The sequence below is a fragment of the Rattus norvegicus genome, chromosome 1 (assembly GCF_036323735.1).
Source record: "Rattus norvegicus strain BN/NHsdMcwi chromosome 1, GRCr8, whole genome shotgun sequence".
In the NCBI taxonomy this organism is placed as follows: Eukaryota; Metazoa; Chordata; class Mammalia; order Rodentia; family Muridae; genus Rattus; species Rattus norvegicus.
The window spans coordinates 62,894,563-62,909,740 of record NC_086019.1 but is presented as its reverse complement, the minus strand read 5'-3'; the positions used below and the strand labels follow the sequence as shown (position 1 = coordinate 62,909,740).

Here is a 15,178-nt window from a genome sequence, read left to right as displayed (position 1 = left end):
GTAGGCCTCCCTTCCAGCCAGGCTGTAGGGAGTCTCCAATGCTAAACTCTGTCTTTTTGCAGAAGTGAAACAATGAAAATTCACCCTTAACAGTACAGTGAATAGCAAAAATGGTGAAAGTTATAAAAAGAACCAATTAGTACCAGAGCATGAGGATTGGTTTTATATGAAATGTGGGTGGGTGCAGTGCAGTATCCTCCTCCATGTACCCACATGTTCAGTAACTACCCTGTTCGATGCAGCTTTACACAGAACCATCTGAAATCCATTCACTGAGGGACTCCATCCCTGGACTGGAAGCTACAGGTGGGACTTTTGTATCCAGGTCTCCCAGCCCTGGGACAGGGATGCATGGATAAAGTGGAGAGAAGCAGACTGGAATGGTGCAGAGGTTATCCTGCCAACAACCCCAAGCCCCCAGCTGCATGACAATGTAGAACAGCGAGCAGTTTCCCAGCCAGCCTCACTCCCCATTGACAGACTTCTTCCAGTCCCTCCTTATGCCAAGGAAAGAAAAGCAAAAAAAGTAGGGGCAGGGAAAGAAAAATTGCTCTACTCCCAGGAGCCAAGGACAAGCCCCCTCCCATCCTCTTATCTGACCCCATAACCAGCCACAGCCAAGTCCTGGGCTCATCTCTAGAGGCACATGGACCCAGGCAGATGAGCCCTTGAATCACAATCGGCTCCTCAAAAGCATCCTATGGGTGTCAGTCCTAAGTCCATGAATCGGAGGTGCTCTGCACAGCTATTCAGAGAAGCCTTCTCTTGATCTCTGTGAAGATCTCTCTGTTGGATGTCAGAGGAGGGTGTCCATCCAGCATCAATCCAGGGACTGTGGCCCTCTAATGTGTTAGCCCATGTGAACCTCCCCACAGAGCCCCACCTGTCCTTGTGCAACTCCTCCTTGATCGCCTTTTATAGGAAGATATTTAGGGTCCCTTGCAGGAGGCAGGGAAAATAGCACACAGCTGAGGGTGGTAGACAAAGCTGGGAACACATCAAATATTGAGTTGGTGTGAGGCTCCCTAAGCCATGCTTGGGCAGGTCTGTGCCAGCGATCCCATAAGACCCTTTGATTCTCCCCATGTACACAGCAGGAACCAATTGCCAGGCCTACCCTCTGCCCAGAGCAAAGGGAGATTGGAACTTGGATTCCAACCCTGGCCATTCCTATAATACCTGACCTTGTAACCCTTGCTCCCTTTGGGGCTCAACAGTCCCCCTCAAATGTAGACAGCAATGTCTAGATGGTGTTCACAGCTTTTCTTGCCTGAAACTGTGCTTTGTTTGATACTACACACCAGGAAGTAGGGACTTAAACTTGAGATCACTGACTCAGGCTAGGGAGGACTCCAGGGCACCTGAGCTCAGCTGCAAAGGCAGAAGCTGAACCACAGTGAGCAGAGGTGGCACATTTTGCTGTTTCTTTCCTTTTCTGCTCTCAGGCCTTTCAGTGAACTCTACAGATGAGGATCTTTCCTCCCAGGCTTAGTGTCTGCAGCCATGAGAGTCCTCTACAGGGGACTCCAAACCCCAGAAGAGTCTTCAGAAGGAAAGCGCTACACACTGCACTGCCCCCAGCACTCTGAGAAACAGAGACCCTATTTGGGCTTGGGCCAGTCAGTGCTCAATAGTTAGCTTCTGGCTGCACTGGCTGCTCACAAATAACACTGCAGACTGGGTCCTGTGACCTGGCTGTCACAGACTGTGATTGAGAATTAATTTCAACTGTGTCAGCATAGCCACTCTGTTCCTTCTGGCCCGAGGTTGCACAGAGCTCCTTGTCCTCATACATGCCTCTTCCATCACTGGACCTTAATATTTAAAGTGCGCCCTACACTCTGGATGGACTTGGTTTTCTATACATCATGCCAACCTCTGTGTTAGAGGAAGTGTCTGCCTGTGTATGCCTACCCCTTTATGTGCCTAGGTGTCCATGCATACCACTACCCCATGTCCTGTCAGGGGCCATCCTCTGGACAGGTCCTCACGCCTGCATGTCAGACCACCTGTCTTCAATCCCCAACCCCTCCCCACTGCACAGATGCTGAGCTTATGGGCTTTGCTGATGCATCCAACATTGATGGGGGTTTTGGGGATTGAAACTCAATTCCTTACCCTTGGGAGGCAAGTGCTCTGCCTATCCCTGCAGCTTTGTCTCAGGTGTTTGATGATAACCTAGAGCCTTTCTGAGGATTTATGAAATCAGTTTAATCTTGATGGGTCAGGCAAAGAAGTGCAGACCGACAGGAGCCGGATGTAGATCTCTCCTGAGAGACACAGCCAGAATACAGCAAATACAGAGGCGAATGCCAGCAGCAAACCACTGAACTGAGAATAGGTCCCCTATTGAAGGAATCAGAGAAAGAACTGGAAGAGCTTGAAGGGGCTCGAGACCCCAAAAGTACAACAATGCCAAGCAACCAGAGCTTCCAGGGACTAAGCCACTACCTAAAGACTATACATGGACTGACCCTGGACTCTGACCCCATAGGTAGCAATGAATATCCTAGTAAGAGCACCAGTGGAAGGGGAAGCCCTGGGTCCTGCTAAGACTGAACCCCCAGTGAACTAGTCTATGGGGGGAGGGCGGCAATGGTGGGAGGGTTGGGAGGGGAACACCCATAAGGAAGGGGAGGGGGGAGGGGGATGTTTGCCCGGAAACCGGGAAAGGGAATAACATTCGAAATGTATATAAGAAATACTCAAGTTAATAAAAAAAAAAAATCAAAAAAAAAAGAAATACTCAAGTTAATAAAAAAAAAAAGAAACACAGCTTTGTTTTTTTTTATTTTTTTTAACAGTGTACCATCAGTTTGAGGCTAATCATTCAGAATACAATGAAAAAGTGACACCCTGAGTGTAGACATGACGACTTTGAAGCAGGAGGCATAGAAAACCTCAAAACAGAGAACCGAGGAGAGGTAAACATCTTACAGGCTTTGATTTCTAAAAGCCTTAAATCTCTCCATAGCCCAAGAAGCCAGAGCCTTGAAGCCCTTCCCAACCATGTCATGACAGGTCCTATTGTGACCTAATGAGGAGCGACTGTGAGGCGTCCCAGCTAACAGATGTTAAGCTGTTGCCAGGCCTGGATTTCTTTGAGTGCTTTGAGAGGAGGTGTGGAGTGGAGCCCTCTGCGACTTGTTTGTATCTTGTGAGCTGTGTGTGGTTGCATTGGATTTTACTGTACTGTATATATGTGTATGTATCAGTGTGTGTAAGAGAGTGTGTGCTGACAGATTTGCCTGTGTGTGAGTGTGTGTACACTTTTGCTTGTGTGTTTGTCAGTATATGTAGGAGTGTGTGAGTATACAGGTTTGTTTGTGTGTATGTTTGTATGTGTGTACCACTTCTTTTGTGTGTGTGTGTGTCCCTGTGTGTGTGTGTGTGTGTGTGTGTGTCTGTGATGTGCATTTTTCCAGGTTTACTTGTGTGTAAGTATGTGTGTGCCTGTTCCTACGTGAGTGTGTTTTGTATGAATCTGGGTGTTTGTCTGTGTGTGTGCCTGTGTGTGTGTGTGTGTGTGTGTGTGTGTTTGTGTGTGCACGCACGTGCCCATCCCCTTTTGCCCCTTGTATCTATATTACCTGCACCTCAGTGCAAAAGAGTGTAGAGGCTAGAAGTCACCCTGGCTCCTGTTCCTGAGGCAGGTCCTCAACCTCATTTTCAAGACAGGCTCTCTCACTGGCCTGCAGCTGCCCAAGTACCTGTCTTGGCTCTCCAGTGGCTCCCAGGAATTTGATATGCCAACCCAATAATATCAGATTAAAGGCCTACGTAGACTGCTGGCTGCTTATTTATGGATTGATTTTTTTTCTATGTGTTTAAGAGATAGAATTAGGCCATATATTCTCAAGACCACTGGCTATTTCCTTATTGTGGTTTTGTTTTATTTATTTATTTATTTATTTATTTATTTATTTATTTATTTATTTATTTATTTGTTTATTATGGATTGCTGGATTCATTTTGGTGGTGGTTTTTATGTTCTCACATGCTATATTACTGCTTTGATTATTTACGGTTCTGCAGTCGGATGTTTGTTTAACTCTATCTCCATTTTCAATGCCCTGCGGTTTCATCCTTTTACATTATTCCTGTTTCTCTATTTTGAGTACAAGCAATCATTGGCTTAGACTTGATACAAATTTGCCCTTTGCGACACTTTGACTCTTCGACCTTTGTTTAAGGTTTACTATTCACTGATATTTAACTGCCTCATTCCTTGTGGTTGGTTAATTTTAATTTTCAGTATTTTGCTCTGGAGAGTTGTGGATTTTTGTGGATCACTAGGTCCTGAAATTCAATGGAGTTTTCCCTTAAGTGTTGGCTTTTTACATTTGTTTGTTTTGTCTTATACTCAGTCTTTCTCCTCTCATTTCTTTCATCTGACCTTTTTCTTCAAACAATCCATTCACAGTATTGATCAGCTTTGGCCGCCCAATCCTATTGTAGTATGACGATTTTTATTTTCATCATTTCGTTTAGTATTTGTGTGCTCTTGGCTTTCTCTTTTGGGGTTGGTTATTTGGGTGGCTTTTACTTATGATTCTTCATATTTCCCCCTGTTCATAATTTTACTCTATTTTTCTAGTCTAGTCTTTTCTTTGTTATTATTTTTTCTTTTTGTTTCATTTGTTTCTTTTAGGTACCACATGTGTAATTTTAGTTCCTGAATTGCTCCATCTTTTTCATTATTTGATTCCATTTGTTTGTTATTTTTAGGAAGCATTAGTACTGATAAAATGCCTACAGAGACTGAGAAGGAGTTACCCTCTCCTAGCCCCGATCCCAGTATCTCTCAGGAGGGAACCTCTCATTCCCAATATAAAGTACTGAAGACTATTGGAAAAGGAAGCCATGCCAAGGTCCTCCTGGCCCACCACCAGCTCACAGGAACCCCAGTGGCGGTCAAAGTTCTCTGAAAGAACAAGCAGTGGTTCCGGCCAGCCATGAGAGAAGCAAACATAATGAGAAAGATCAACCACCCCAACATTGTTTCTCTCTTACAAGTCATTGAAAACAAAACTAGAATATACCTCATAATGGAGCTGGTGGAAGGCCAACAACTCTACCAGTACATCAGAGAGTCAGGGCACATAGAGGAGGATGAGGCCGGGCAAATATTTGAACAGATATTGTCAGCAGTGAGCTACTGCCATGGAAAGGGGATTGTTCACCGAGACCTGAAAGTGGACAATATAATGATTGATAAAAACAAAAAGGTCAAAGTCATCGACTTTGGGCTTAGCACCGAAACACAACCTGGACAAATGCTAAACCAGCACTGCGGTGCGTATTATTTTGGTTCCCCGGAACGCTTCCTTGGACTTCTGTATGGCGGGATGAAGAATGATATGTGGACAATAGGAGAGGTCTTGTATTATATGGTAGTGGGAAAGCTCCCATTTGATTCTGTGATCATCCAAGAATTACAAAAACAAGTTGTTGCAGGGGTGTATCCTGCCCCCTGTGGGGTTTCAGAAGAACTGGAGAACCTCCTTAGTCAATTACTAACAGTAAATCCAATGTATAGACCAACAGCCAGCGAGGTGATGAAACACGCCTTGTTCAAAGAACATGGGAAGGGGTTCACAGTTCCTTGTGAAGAACTGCTTCCCCTCAGGCCAGACCCTGAAATTTTGGGTGCGATGAAATGCATGGGATTTCAAGCCTCTGTAATAAAATACTCCCTAATAAAAAGAAAGTATAATGAGGAAATGGCAACTTATTGCTTCCTACAACAGCAGGCTCTCCCAGGGTATGGCTGCACAGCCCAGGCACAGCAAGTGCGTCCCATTGCAGCCCCATTTCCTAGCCTTGATACTGCTGCTGCTTTTAGATTACAAAGAAAGAGGAGTGGAAGCCTGCCAGTCCTTGACACCTTGCAGGTGTCATTCTCCCAAGGTCACATATCTCATTATGGCCAGAAGGTTCATACAAAAGGAGGAAGAAGGTCCACTGTGGCTGGTCGTCTCAGGCCACTACCGATGACACCTACACAGGACCACTATCACAAATGTGCCATGAGTGTCCCATACATTCAAACAACAAGCATCTTCAGTGAGAAGAGTAGCAACAAGGAAATAAAAGAAGATAATCTAGTCTCCCACAGAGCCCCATTAGAGGATAAGCCCATCTCCAGCAGGGTCCGGCACAGAGGTTTTAAGGGGTGGACCAGGAATATAGCAAATGCCCTGATAAAGCTTTGTTGCTGCTTGCCAAGGAGAAAGAAACCTCGCCTGGGGCAGAACAGAATCTCACCCCAGAAATGAGCCACAGGGAGAGTCCAGATAACAAGCAGCAGGCACAGCCCAGGTACCTTCGTGCTTTGTCCTTTCTAGTTTGCTCTATGCTGGTCCTTCCTCTGTCTCTGGTTTCCATTTTCCCCACAATTCTTACCTTGTATCTTCTCTAAGTTCTTTTATGAGGTTTCCCCAACACCAAGCCTTCTCCCTCTTCTTGATTTCTCCTCTTCCCAGCAGGGACTCAATATGAATTCCCCACTCTACAGAGTTTTCTTGTTGACCCATCCCTTCAGATGGACTCCAGCTCCCCCTTAGGCCAATAGCTCCCACAGGGTGAGGACTAGAGATTCATGGGCTCATGGACTCATCCATGGGCTACTGGTTCTAGCACATGTGGTCATCAATCACAAGTGCTGCAGAACAGAGTCTTATGTTTTCAAATGTAACATCCCACTCCATTAAGCCTTAAAATTAATAACAAGGATTGTCACTGAATAAGTATCAACAACCTAGTTTGTTGGTTATTGTTGATGGTCAGATTCCTGCATGCATGCATATTGTTTTGCATACTGATTTTTTCATTCCTAAGACCTAGCAATTGATATATATATATATATATATATATATATATATATATATATATATGTAACATTTCTAAATGATTTCTTTCAAAAATCTTAACTGAGAAGTAGAAGAGAAGATTTGATAAAATAATAAGGCAATCAAAGCTCCAAATGGTAATCTAAGTATTCTACCGCATAAGATTTTTGCTTAAAATAAATTGACTTTTTTTCTCTCACAGTGCCATCTTGAAATTCTGTCATGTCCTGAGTATAAACAGGAGGTGATTTCAGACACATGGCCAAGGAAAAGACACCAGCAGAAACTACAGCACCAACAGGAGAAAAAGCAATAGCACCAGCAGCATTAGCAGCAGAAGGAGGAGGAGGAGGAGAAAGAGGAGGAAGAGGAGGATTCCCCAACACCAATCTCCTCCCTCCTCTTGATTTCTCCTCTTCCCAGCAGGGACCCAATATGAATGATGAGTTCCCCACTCTACAGAGTTGTCTTGTTGACCCATCCCTTCAGATGGACTCCATCTCCCTCTTAGGCCAATAGCTCCACAGGGTGAGAACTAGAGGGTCATGGGATCATGGACTCTTCCTTGGGCTACTAATCCATAGAGAAACGGGCCTGTAATACCAGACACTCAAGACACACAGTAGGTAGGGGGATCAGAACTTCAAGGCTAGCCTGGTCTACATCATGAGTTTAAGATCAGCTTGGACAACTTAGTGACACCCTTTTTCTAGAGGTGAGGAGGGCTAAGGCTACTAACTCAGTGGTAGAGTACTCGTGGGGAAACAGACTGCTGTCCATTGATACCTCTCCTTCCTTGCTCGGAAATACACAATGGTATTAGAAGAGTCAAAGGTTCCTGGCCTAGCATCCACTATTCTATTTGCTACATCATTAAGGGTGCAGTTTTTGGTATTTTGGTCAGGGATCAAATCTATGAAATAAAACTTAAGCAATACTCTCATTGCTGTCATAGTGGGAGGTGGATGATAAATGCTTGCCCACCTGCATCAGTACAAAGCTGGTTCCTTGGACTCCCTGCAAACACATCACTGCTAACTGTGTGCCTTGTATAGGCTTTTCCAGCACTGTCATAGCTTGAAAACCTTCCCTGCTATGGACCCTTGAGTGGGCATCCTGCCTTTCTCAGTCTCAGAATGGAGCAAAGATCCCCTGCTCACCTCTAGGCTCACAGGTCAGGGACCTCTTCCATCCCATAGTGAACAAGACTGGCACAGCTGCACACACCTTGGAAAAAGAATGTATTGGCAACCCTTAACAAAAAAGATGGTTCTTACTTTCGATTATGGCATTCTATAAAATACGGGTATTTCCTGGTATAATTACACATGTCATTGATTGTGTGTGTGCGTATGTTTTTTGAGGTTGGAGGGGGATAATTCATTTCTCTAAGCCCCTTCCTCAATGCTGGGTGATAAACATTGACTCTCATATAGATTTTAATAATTATACATTTATTTATATATTTTTAAGATTCGTTTATTTTTCCAACTTTTGTAGCTCTTTCTGTGTGTGTGTGTGTGTGTGTGTGTGTGTGTGTTTGTGTGTGTGTGTGTGTGTGTGTGTGTAATTAGATATAATACTCAGGGTCAATAATCCTACCCTTGAGCTACCTTATAACTTTTTATGTTTTAAACAGCTTTATTATGATATCTTTGATATATAAAGCTGATATGTGCTAGAGATGAGCATCTTGATGTTCTTAAAGACATGTTCTTCCTCAGATACAGAACGCGAGCTGGCTAAAATCCTTGCTACTCCTGCAGATTAACCTTGTCATGCACTGAAGCAATGGGGCACATACTAAGCACACACCTTGAGCTGCTTCCTAGGTTGGTAGCACTGGCTCCATCCCAGGCACAGCTGGAGTGGGCAGCTGTAAGGTTGAGGACCTGCACTCAGGACACTGGGCCCCAGGAGCACCCCACCTGCTGGTCATCCTGTGTACCTCTGAATGTCACTCCTGGGTTCTCACTGCCTGGCACTTAACCATAGACACCACTGTAGAACTGTCTAAGGCCAGAAGGGCAAAAACATTGTTGTTATAAATTTCTACAATGGAAACATCAAATGTTGTGCTTCTTGAACAGTTTTATGAAATGAACCTGGGAGAAACACAAGAAATATGGCCTGAAGTCTCTTCTGCAACTGCCACTCCAGCATAAGCATCCACAGGCAGTCAGTCTCCTCTGCACTACCGTCCCCCTTGTTTTGCAACTCATGGATCTCCTTGCTTAGCATATGCACAAGGTGCATTTGCTGTTGCTTCTCCAGCTTCTTCCTGACATCTTATTTTTATGGGTCTGGAGACAGACTCCCCAGAGGACAGCACCTCTTTTCTGATAGTTATGAACTGCAGATCCCTGTGCTCAATAGTGGGGGGCTGCTGCAGGGACTACAACACCAGAATGACTGTTTCTTGGGGCCTCTGCAGTGTGGAAGGTTTTCCTGGTTTGGTCGGTGTGGTTAAAGATGAGAAGGAAGCAAGTTCAGGGAATGAGAGTGCATCTGTCGCCCTTTCCTCTCCTTGTCCCTGTGCTTCCTCTCTGCTTCCTTGTCCAGACAGGCCTTCTATATCTAAGACCACCACTGCTGCTCCTCACTCTTTTTTCCCAGCCACCTGTGCAGACTGGGATGCTGCCTTGTTTGCAGAAGGAGGGGGGAGTGGCAAATCCACTGAAATGCCACCAATATCTGGTGTAGTGGACCTGTGGTAGAGGAGGTGGTGGACGGAGGTCTGTTCATATGGGCTATGAGACAGTCACAGGGGTGGGCAGCACCTCTGCTGGGGTTTCCCAATGGCCAGGACCACTCTTGGTCAGAGTGGAAGCAGGGGCAACTGACTTGGAGGAAGGGTTCAGGTGCTCCTGGCTGCATGTGCTAGATTCCACTGAGGACCTATGGATCCACATATCACTGTCACACTAGAGACCCTTGCCAGCCTCTACTCAGTGGAGCTCAAGTAGGTAAAACTTCCTGAAGCTCTTCCTTGGAAGGGGTAAGAGGCTGAGAAAAGAAAAGAGGAAGCTATACTACTTCAGGGACTCACCAGAGATATTTGCAAAATTTCATGCATGTTTCTTCCTCACAGAAGAGGTAACAAAAACTGGGGAATGGTTATATAACCAGACCTGACACTGCTTTATGGCTCACTGGCCAAGTAGCCAGCTGTTCCTGTGTCTACAAAGGAATAAAAAGATTTTTTCTATACACTGATGCATGCTGTTTGTGGCATTGTCACTCCTGAAATTTAGCTCCTAACTTCAGGTCTAGGTAGAGGGGTCTGTTCTTGTGAAATGTAAAGAAGTAAACAATCAGATGCTTAAAACTGCATAAAAGGCGTACTTTTTCCTCAGGTATCTGTTTTACAATCTTTTAAAAAGCATTCATGGGCGTTGACACCTCGAAACAAGCTTTGCCATTTCAGGAAAAGTGTGATGGAGGGAAGATTTGTATGGTGGGTTACTGGGAAGACAGGATTGTAAAGGAAATAAATAAATGGTTTTCTAAAAAGCATGTATTTTAAATGCCCTGCTAAAAACTATAATTTTGACACTATGCTTTCAATAAAAAACATTTCACATTTTATTTACTCATTTAAACTAATTCTCATTTTCCCAGATTCATTAATTTAGTATTAATTTACTTGAGTAGCGTAATAAAAATAAAACTGAAAAAATAAAAAGTAAAAATAAAAGCTGAGTCAGGGTCAGAAGAGGATTCACAATACTGCACCTAACAGACTGTGAATATATCTAGTAAACCGTACCATCAGATCTGATCTGTATCATGATCCAGAAGTATTTCTCAGCATCATGCACTCAGTCTCAACTAACTTCTTCCTTGAAAAGCTGAGCAAGAGCTGTGGTAGGAGCTACTACATGGGACTTTTAGGGTCTCACTTTATAAAAATAATTTATGTGTATGAGTGTTTGCCCAGCATGTGTGCACATGAATGCTTGACTGGTGTCCAAAGAACTTAAAAGAAGGTTTCAAATCCCCTGAAATTAGAGTTTTAGGCAGTTGTGAGCTAACACTGGTGTTGTAAAATACTGAAACATCTTTCCAGCCCCAGATTTTGATAACTTTTAGGAGGAGCCATATCTCAATACAGGATTACTATATGTTGGCTAACCTGGCTTGAGTCACTAGCTCTTACCTCTCTGCACCATGGAGGACAATGGCTGGGTAAGACAGGTGGACAGGCAGTGAGAGAGGATGCCTTGATTTGCAACTTCCAGTGTAACCATGGAACTGGTTGTAGTCATGAGTTCTGCTGCCCTAGGAAGAAAATATAAAGAAACAGTGCTCACTGTCATAGAGGAGTCTATGTTCAGAATACTTGTGCTTAGGTTCCTCAGCCTGGTTGCTGTTTGGGGAAATAAACCAGACTTTCAGAAGATTATGTCCTGTCCACATCACTTATGATAATTAATTATAAAACAGGTAAATATATTCTATTCTATAACATAAACATTAAGATATTTAAAGATTTTACAAGCTCTAAGTATATGTGTACATATTTATATAATTATTTAATGAAATGTTCTATACTAATATACATTCTTATGAGTGAACCCAAAATGAGATTCATGTGCTCTAAGAAATAGGGTTATAGTGAATGTGAGTAAACACAAAGAGCTTTTACATCACTTCTTTTTGAATTCAAATTTCAAAATTAAATGCAAACTATCACTTCAGTACACTAAAACTAACCAATTAGTTGACGCGTTTAAGTGACCAATTAGTCATACCTTTCCTGAGAAAGTCCAACCAGACTAAATTCATCCACAATGAGGTGTTGGGCATGGGCACCTAGTTGTCCAACCTGAGCCACCAGAAGGGTGTAGGGAGAAAAGAAAAAAGGCAGGGTCACTGGTTGCTGCCGCTGCGGAGAGCTCATAGGCAGCACCCCACGAGCAAACTTGAGCCTTGGGACCACAGGTAAGACCAACTTTTCTGCTGCAAGAGATCTGCCTGGTGAACTCAGGACACAGAGAGGCAAAAATCCTCTAGGACCAGGCACTTCCGGGGTTTACCGAGAGTCCCAAACCCGCGGATCCTGAAACGCAGCAGCTCTCTGCTCCCGAACCCTGTGGGAGAGAGACCTCACCACCTGGTCAGGTGGGCACTCCTGAGGCTGCAGAACAGAGGAGACCACCAACACTGCCCACCCCAGCCCACATCCCTGGCCCAAGAGGAAACTGTATAAGGCCTCTGGGTTCCTGCAGAGGAGGGCGCAGGAACAGCAGGACCGCTGTGTCTGAGACACCGACAGAACCTTAAGGGACAGACCAGATAAACAGTTCTCTGCACCCAAATCCCGTGGGAGGGAGAGCTAAACCTTCAGAGAGGCAGACACGCCTGGGAAACCAGAAGAGACTGCACTCTGCACACATCTCTGACGCCAGAGGAAAACACCAAACACCATCTGTAACCCTGGTGCACGGAAGCTCCCGGAAAGGGCGGTGCAGATCTTCCTGGTTGCTGCCACCGTGGAGAGCTCATAGGCAGCACCACACGAGCAAACTTGAGCCTCGGGACCACAGGTAAGACCAACTTTTCTGCTGCAAGAGACCTGCCTGGTGAACTCAGGACACAGAGAGGCAAAAATTCCTCTAGGACTGGGCACTTCCGGGGTTTACCGGGAGTCCCAAACCCGCGGATCCCGGCCCGCAGCAGCTCTCTGCTCCCAAACCCCGTGGGAGAGAGACCTCACTGCCTGGTCAGGTGGGCACACCTGAGGCTGCAGAGCAGAAGAGACCACCAACACTGCTCACCCTTGCCCACATCCCTGGCCCAATAGGAAACTGTTTAAGGCCTCTGGGTTCCCGCAGAGGAGGGCCCAGGTGCAGCACGACCGCTGCGTCTGAGACACGACCAGAACCTGAAGGGACAGACGGGATAAACAGTTCTCTGCACCCAATTCCCGTGGGAGGGAGAGCTAAACCTTCATAGAGGCAGACATTCCTGGGAAACCAGAAGAGACTGCACTCTGCACATATCTCTGACGCCAGGGAAAACACCAAACTCCATCTGGAACCCTGGTGCACGGAAGCTCCCGGAAAGGGCAGCGCAGATCTTCCTGGTTGCTGCCGCCGCAGAGAGCTCATAAGCAACACCCCACGAGCAAACTTGAGCCCCAGGACCACAGGTAAAACCAACTTTTCTGCTGCAAGTGACCTGCCTGGTGAACTCCAGACAGAGGCCCACAGGAACAGCTGAAGACCTATAGATAGGAAAAACTACACGCCCGAAGGCAGAACACTCTGTCCCCATAACTGGATGAAAGAAAACAGGAAAACAGGTCTACAGCACTCCTGACACACAGGCTTATAGGACAGTCTAGCCACTGTCAGAAATAGCAGAACAAAGTAACACTAGAGATAATCTGATGGCGAGAGGCAAGCGCAGGAACCCAAGCAACAGAAACCAAGACTACATGGCACCATCGGAGCCCAATTCTCCCATCAAAACAAACATGGAATATCCAAACACACCAGAAAAGCAAGATCTAGTTTCAAAATCATATTTGATCATGATGCTGGAGGACTTCAAGAAAGACGTGAAGAACTCCCTTAGAGAAACACAGGAAAACATTAATAAACAAGTAGAAGCCTACAGAGAGGAATCGCAAAAATCCCTGAAAGAATTCCAGGAAAACATAAATAAACAAGTAGAAACCCATAGAGAGGAGTCACAAAAATCCCTGAAAGAATTCCAGGAAAACACAATCAATCAGTTGAAGGAATTAAAAATGGAAATAGACGCAATCAAGAAACAACACATGGAAACAACCCTGGATATAGAAAACCAAAAGAAGAGACAAGGAGCTGTAGATACGAGTTTCACCAACAGAATACAAGAGATGGAAGAGAGAATCTCAGGAGCAGAAGATTCCATAGAAATCATTGACTCAACTGTCAAAGATAATGTAAAGCGGAAAAAGCTACTGGTCCAAAACATTGGTCCAGGACTCAATGAGAAGATCAAACCTAAGGACAATAGGTATAGAAGAGAGTGAAGACTCCCAGCACAAAGGACCAGTAAATATCTTCAACAAAATCATAGAAGAAAACTTCTCTAACCTAAACAAAGAGATACCCATAGGCATACAAGAAGCCTACAGAACTCCAAATGGATTGGACCAGAAAAGAAACACCTCCCGTCACATAATAGTCAAAACACCAAACGCACAAAATAAAGAAAGAATATTAAAAGCAGTAAGGGAAAAAGGTCAAGTAACATATAAAGGCAGACCTATCAGAATCACACCAGACTTTTCACCAGAAACTATGAAAGCCAGAAGATCCTGGACAGATGTCATACAGACCCTAAGAGAACACAAATGTCAGCCCAGGTTACTGTATCCTGCAAAACTCCCACTTAACATAGATGGAGAAACCAAGATATTCCAGGACAAAAACAAATTTACACAATATCTTTCTACAAATCCAGCACTACAAAGGATAAGAAATGGTAAAGCCCAATGTAAGGAGGCAAGCTATACCCTAGAAGAAGCAAGAAACTAATCGTCTTGGCAACAAAACAAAGAGAAGTATAGCACAAAAACATAACCTCATATCCAAATATAAATATAACAGGAAGCAATAATCACTAGTCATTAATATCTCTCAACATCAGTGGCCTCAACTCCCCAATAAAAAGGCATAGATTAACAAACTGGATACGCAACGAGGACCTTGCATTCTGCTGCCTACAGGAAACACACCTCAGAGACAAAGACAGACACTACCTCAGAGTGAAAGGCTGGAAAACAACTTTCCAAGCAAATGGTCGGAAGAAGCAAGGTGGCGTAGCCATTCTAATATCACATACAATCAATTTTCAACTAAAAGTCATCAAAAAAGATAAGGAAGTACACTTCATATTCATCAAAGGAAAAATCCACCAAGATGAACTCTCAATCCTAAATATCTGGGCCCCAAATACAAGGGCACCTACATACGTAAAAGAAACCTTACTAAAGCTCAAAACACACATTGCACCTCACACAATAATAGGAGATTTCAACACCCCCACTCTCATCAATGGACAGATCATGGAAACAGAAATTAAACAGAGACGTAGACAGACTAAGAGAAGTCATGAGCCAAATGGACTTAACAGATATTTATAGAACATTCTATCCTAAAGCTTCTCAGCTCCTCATGGCACTTCCTCCAAAACTGACCATATATTTGGTCAAAACACGGGCCTCAACAGGTACAGAAAGATAGAAATAATACCATGCGTGCTATCGGACCACCACGGCCTAAAACTGGTCTTCAATAACAATAAGGGAAGAATGCCCACATATACGTGGA

General features: G+C 44.4%; 1 pseudogene; it reads left to right on the top strand.

Annotated features, from left to right (window-relative positions):
• Positions 1-3,984: 3,984 nt before the first annotated feature.
• LOC134485078 (sperm motility kinase Y-like) lies at positions 3,985-6,278 on the top strand (annotated as a pseudogene).
• Positions 6,279-15,178: the final 8,900 nt, after the last annotated feature.